The following is a 5,325-nucleotide window of genomic DNA, read 5'->3' as shown; positions in this document are numbered from 1 at the left end:
TGCGGACATCATATTATCATGAAAGCAGTTTTCATTCAGTTAGCATTATCTAAAAAAAAAGAAAGAAAAAAAAAAAAAAGAAGAAGAAGAAGAGGAAGAGGAAGAAGAAGAGAGGAAAATATTTCTGGCGTCACATGAATGTTTTGAAACTTTCCTGAAGTTTTATGTGGTTTCACATGGGAAGGGGAAAGAGGAGGGGAGTTTCTTTCTTTTTGGGTGCTATGTGCTCAGCACATTTTGTTATTTGATAATTTTATATCAATAGTTGGATGGTTGAGACAAGACATTACAGTGGGGGATATTGAAGTCTTGTGTGGGTGTGTAGAGGATGGAATTTGAAACTGTATTTGCTTTTTCTTTATTTCAGAATACTTCCAATGTGGAGTAGCTATGGGCATTATTTGAAACTTTTCCTTTCTATTGTTCTACTAGTTTTTATTGTTATTTCTCCAAAAGAAAATCTTTGCTTCAAAGTAACTCAGTTGTTTAGAACTATGGCAACTACAGATAAATCTACTACCTCAAGAAGTTAATATACCTTCAGAACTTTCTAGCAAGAATCTGGAAATCTATGATACAGAAAACAGATCTTATGTCACACCAGATTCTGTATGTCATCAACATTATACCTGTGAATATAGTTATGCTGGTGAATAGAATGAAAGGCTAGAATGCTCTTTGCTATGTAAAATAGTGAAACATCTTCAGAAAGAACATCCGCTTTCATTAGAAGGGTCATGATGTCACCACCAGGTAAATACTTCGCGATAAGGTAAAGAAATTCAGAATCTTGGAAAAAATAGAATAGTTTTACAATGGAATGGCTGTCAACTTCTGCGAGTAAGTTCCTCTCAGATCTAACATGCTCAACTTGAAATAAAGAAGAAGAATGAAAAAATTTAATGAAAACAAGATGCACAAAAAAAAAAAACAAGTTGAGCATGTATCATGCTAAAGAATTTGATTAAAAAATGAAAAAGGATATAATGAATGTGTCCATGCACAAATTTGATTTATTATGAAAGTGTAAACAATGCTATGCTACTAAACTATCACAAAATATAATATTCACCTGGCATTAGTTTAGAGAATTGTTTTACCTGTCCACAACTAAGCATTTCTGATTTCTTCAACTTCTTCATGGCAAAAACTTCTCCCGTGTTTTATCATGGCAAAGTCTTACCTTCATTTCAATAAGCAATTCACAGACAATGAAATTATAGGGGGAAAGCAACCTGCCAAAGAGCAATAACCATTATGCTAGTAATTTAAATAATAAACCTCCCCTGTAATAGTATGATAAAAGAAAATAAAGTTACAAAAGCTGTTGGATTTTATGTGACAATCATTCAATCAACCACACAGTAGCCATTCAGCTCCTTTTGATACATATTATTCTCCAGGTTTAGCAGTTTAAGATTTAAAATAAAGCAAAAGGATCATTAACTGGGCAGAAGAATGAAGAACTTGGCTACGGGAAAATAAACCACAAAAACCAGATTCATCAGGATTTTGGACATGGTAAAAGGGCAGTTCGACTGGCTAAATTTCCACTCAGTCCTGGTTTTTGAAACCATGATCTAGTATACATTCTCGTCAGAACATATCCAACCTTACTCATAGGGCTTCTATTTCCATGCACTAAACAGCCAGAAAATTTTTTTTGGAAGCAGGCTGGAAATAGCCTTGATTAAATTGACTTGATTTTAGTTTCATATTTTGCAGCTTCCTTGGCCATTTTCTGGTGGATTCTTGGTTAACAGCACCCTCTATTGTTGAATAATGCATGCTCGTCACAAAATCTCAAATCATAACAAGCATGATTTAAAGCATCAAAAAAAAAAAAAAAAAAAAAAAAAAAAAAAAAAAAAATCCAGCCACTGGGTTTCACATTCCACAGGTTAGATAGAGACCACAGAACTCACTAGCAATGTCATCCTGTGACTCGTTTGAGTCTAACAATTGAAACACAAATGTAGTAAAGAAAAAAAAATTATTTCTTAATCTTTGACCTAGATCACCTACTTTTCAGTTTGAAGATATTCCACCAATTATGGGCAGACCCCTTCTGGTTTTCATTAACCACACAGAAGATCTTGATGGTTCTTGTCTGAAGACCCATCCACACTCAAAGTCTTGACTATCTACTCAAAATTCCACCATACTTGATGCAGATCCTTAGTTCATGATCCTCTTACAACCCTTGGCTTATTCCTATAGAACATAGCACAAGTAAATAGAGAAGTACCAGCGATACTACAGCCACTGATCTGTTAAAAAATACTCACCCTTTGAAAGAAAAGTATGCCCATTTATGGATGTTTGCACACACTTCAGCTCACATTGAAATCACACTCTTCCTACATTCTCATCTAGATTCATCTTGAGTTAATATTATCCGTCATGTGCTTTAAAAGACAGGGAAGTGCTAGGGTAGTTTTCAATTCTTCACTAGAAAAGTTATCAGAATAAAATTTCCACACAGCTTCTAATAAAATCAGATAATATCACATCTAACAGTTCTCCTCCTATCGTGTTTCACAAGTACCTCACCGAATGCACCTTTTCCAATTACTGCTAATAGCTCAAAGTCATCGATGCCCACCTTATGTCTTTGCAATCGCATATACTCAGTCTCTCTCCGTTCCAAATTCCTCATCATCTCTTGCTGTTCCTCATTTGAAATTTGAGCTTCTTTTGCTCTCCTTTGAAGTGCCCAGCGTCTGTAATAAAATAGTTTGAAACTATATTACCAACTCTCAAAAAACAGCAAATGCAATATCACTCAAACCTCTTTAAGAAATAGTAGGGAACATTTCATGATGACATAGTGCAAGTTGTATCACTTCAGAGTATCTCCAAGTCAATGTAACTGAATATGCACTTACAAATTAACTACCATAGGGAGAAAGTCCAACTGAAGACTTCAAGATCTATTTGTGCAATTTTTTTATTCCCATCCCCCACCCCACTTTCTTTTCTAAAAGATTATTAATTCCAGGGTATTGTCTAGCTCAAGTTTTTTCTAGAAATATGAAATAGAGAAAGAGAATGAGTGTGCATGCTTCTTTAAATGTCAATATGATCAAACAAATACGTAGAACTAACATGATCATCAGCACCATTATTGTTATGAGCATGATTCTCACAAATTAGAGTGGAGGAGGTCATTCACGTAGAGCAATTTCAGTTTCATAACTCATAATTAAAGAACTGAATGCAGTTGAATTCAATTTATAAATTTCAATGTTCCATTAGTATATCCGTCAACCTAAGCTTACGGAAAGAGGTATTTCAAGAACAGTTAATCAGAACCAAATAGTTGAATTATACCTTTACGATCTTGAAGGCCTTGAAGATGGTTCTTATAATGATTCTCAATAAACTGCTTAGCTGCAGCAGCTTTCTGACGAGTCACCACGAAGAAACAGAGACCTCAACATCCAAAGTAGACGCCTCTGTTTGAAATTGTCCAACGCAGGGACCTCGATCGTCCCTCAACCTCAAAGTCCCCAATTTCATTCCACCATCACCAATACCGCCACCACCACCACGACCTTCCATCTCCAATCACGATCCGATGAGAATTAGATCCAGGGAAGAAGAATCGATACTGGAATTGTGTAATTAATAAGAAGAATCGGAATCCGAGAGTTGTGAAGCTTTCCAGGCAATCAAGGAAGTGAAATTTATCATTTTCAATGACAGATCCAATGGCAGAGAAGGTGAGGATAGGGAGAAGCAGAGGAGAAGCAAGGGAGACAAGGAAGACAGCGATGGCCCTCTCTTCTCTCCCCTGACTCCCCTGACATCTCGTACTTCTCCTTCTCTTTGCCTTTTAGACGTAATTTTTTGAGGGATCCTTCATTCGCCGATCAAACGAATTAGACAATATCAACGAATAACAGATTAAGAAAAGAAAAAGAAACAAAATCCAAGAGACTGAATCATCGATACGCAATTTTTATTTTATTTTTTCTAACTATAGGCAGTGATCTCCCCTACAGCCACCGGCGGCGAAATCGATTTCGCTGGTGGCGTTGCTGGAAATATGGCAGACAAGCTCCTAAGAGGTAATTAGTCGCTCTGAAATTCGTCAGGTCCGTCAAAATTGAGAGCGTAATTCAATCGATCATACCTGAAATCAGCTGAGTGTCTACGACCTCTTCCCATCCGAGAGATGACATTCAGGAATTTTTCTTTGAATTCTGGGAATTCGTGAGCTCTCCATCTCAGCCATGAAGACGAAGATCTGACGAGCCTCGGCCTGTCTTCGTCTCCGAGTTGTTCATGGTGACCGTTGATACGCTACATCAATACAAACGGCTAGAAATTTTCAACGGAGAAAACCAAATCCAAGAGACTGAATCATCGATACGCAATTTTTATTTTATTTTTTCTAACTATAGGCAGTGATCTCCCCTACAGCCACCGGCGGCGAAATCGATTTCGCTGATGGCGTTGCTGGAAATCTGGCAGACAAGCTCCTAAGAGGTAATTCGTCGCTCTGAAATTCGTCAGGTCCTTCGTCAAAATTGAGAGCGTAATTCAATCGATCATACCTGAAATCAGCTGAGTGTCTACGACCTCTTCCCATCCGAGAGATGACATTCCGGCATTTTTCTTTGAATTCTGGTAATTCGTGAGCTCTCCATCTCAGCCATGAAGACGAAGATCTGACAAGCCTCCGCCTGTCTTCGTCTCCGAGTTGTTCATGGTGACCGTTGCCGAAGCAACAGGAGAGACAAAGCTTGATCGTACTTTTTGCTTCAGCGATGGAGAATGAAAATCACGTTCGTCCACAGAGAAAGAGAGCGGTAGGAAATTAAATTTCAAAATTTCAGAGGTAGATCTTATGCTGATAAGCTACAAACGGCTAGAAATTTGAAATGGAGAAAACTATAAAATACGATTAGTCTTACGCTAATACGCTACATTAATACAAACGTCTAGAAATTTTCAACGGAGAAAACCATAGAATACGTTAGTCTTACGGTACATGGATACAAATGGCTAGAAATTTTAAATGGAGAAAACTATACAATACGTTAGTCCTACGCTAATACGCTACATGGATACAAACGGTTAGAAATTTTGAACTGAGAAAACCGCCAAATTTTTAGAGTTAATCTTACGCTATACTGGATACCGCTATATCGATCCCAAACAACTGAAAATTTTAAACCAGAAACTGTACAAGTTTATACGTAAATCTTAAGCTACATGGATTCCAAGCCGGTTTAGAAAAATTTGAGGGTTGAGAACGATATGGTTTGGTTTTTTCTCTCCTTTTTATATTTTTCGACATTAAGACCTTTTTTTTTT

The 5,325-nt window shown here is 37.0% G+C and overlaps 1 pseudogene; it reads right to left on the bottom strand.

The window, feature by feature from the left end:
* Positions 1-595: 595 nt before the first annotated feature.
* Positions 596-3,564, bottom strand: LOC122063818 (annotated as a pseudogene).
* Positions 3,565-5,325: the final 1,761 nt, after the last annotated feature.

This window comes from Macadamia integrifolia, unplaced genomic scaffold, assembly GCF_013358625.1.
Source record: "Macadamia integrifolia cultivar HAES 741 unplaced genomic scaffold, SCU_Mint_v3 scaffold1465, whole genome shotgun sequence".
Lineage (NCBI taxonomy): Eukaryota > Viridiplantae > Streptophyta > Magnoliopsida > Proteales > Proteaceae > Macadamia > Macadamia integrifolia.
Note: the sequence above shows the minus strand (reverse complement) of the source record. Positions and strands in the feature narration are given on the sequence as shown.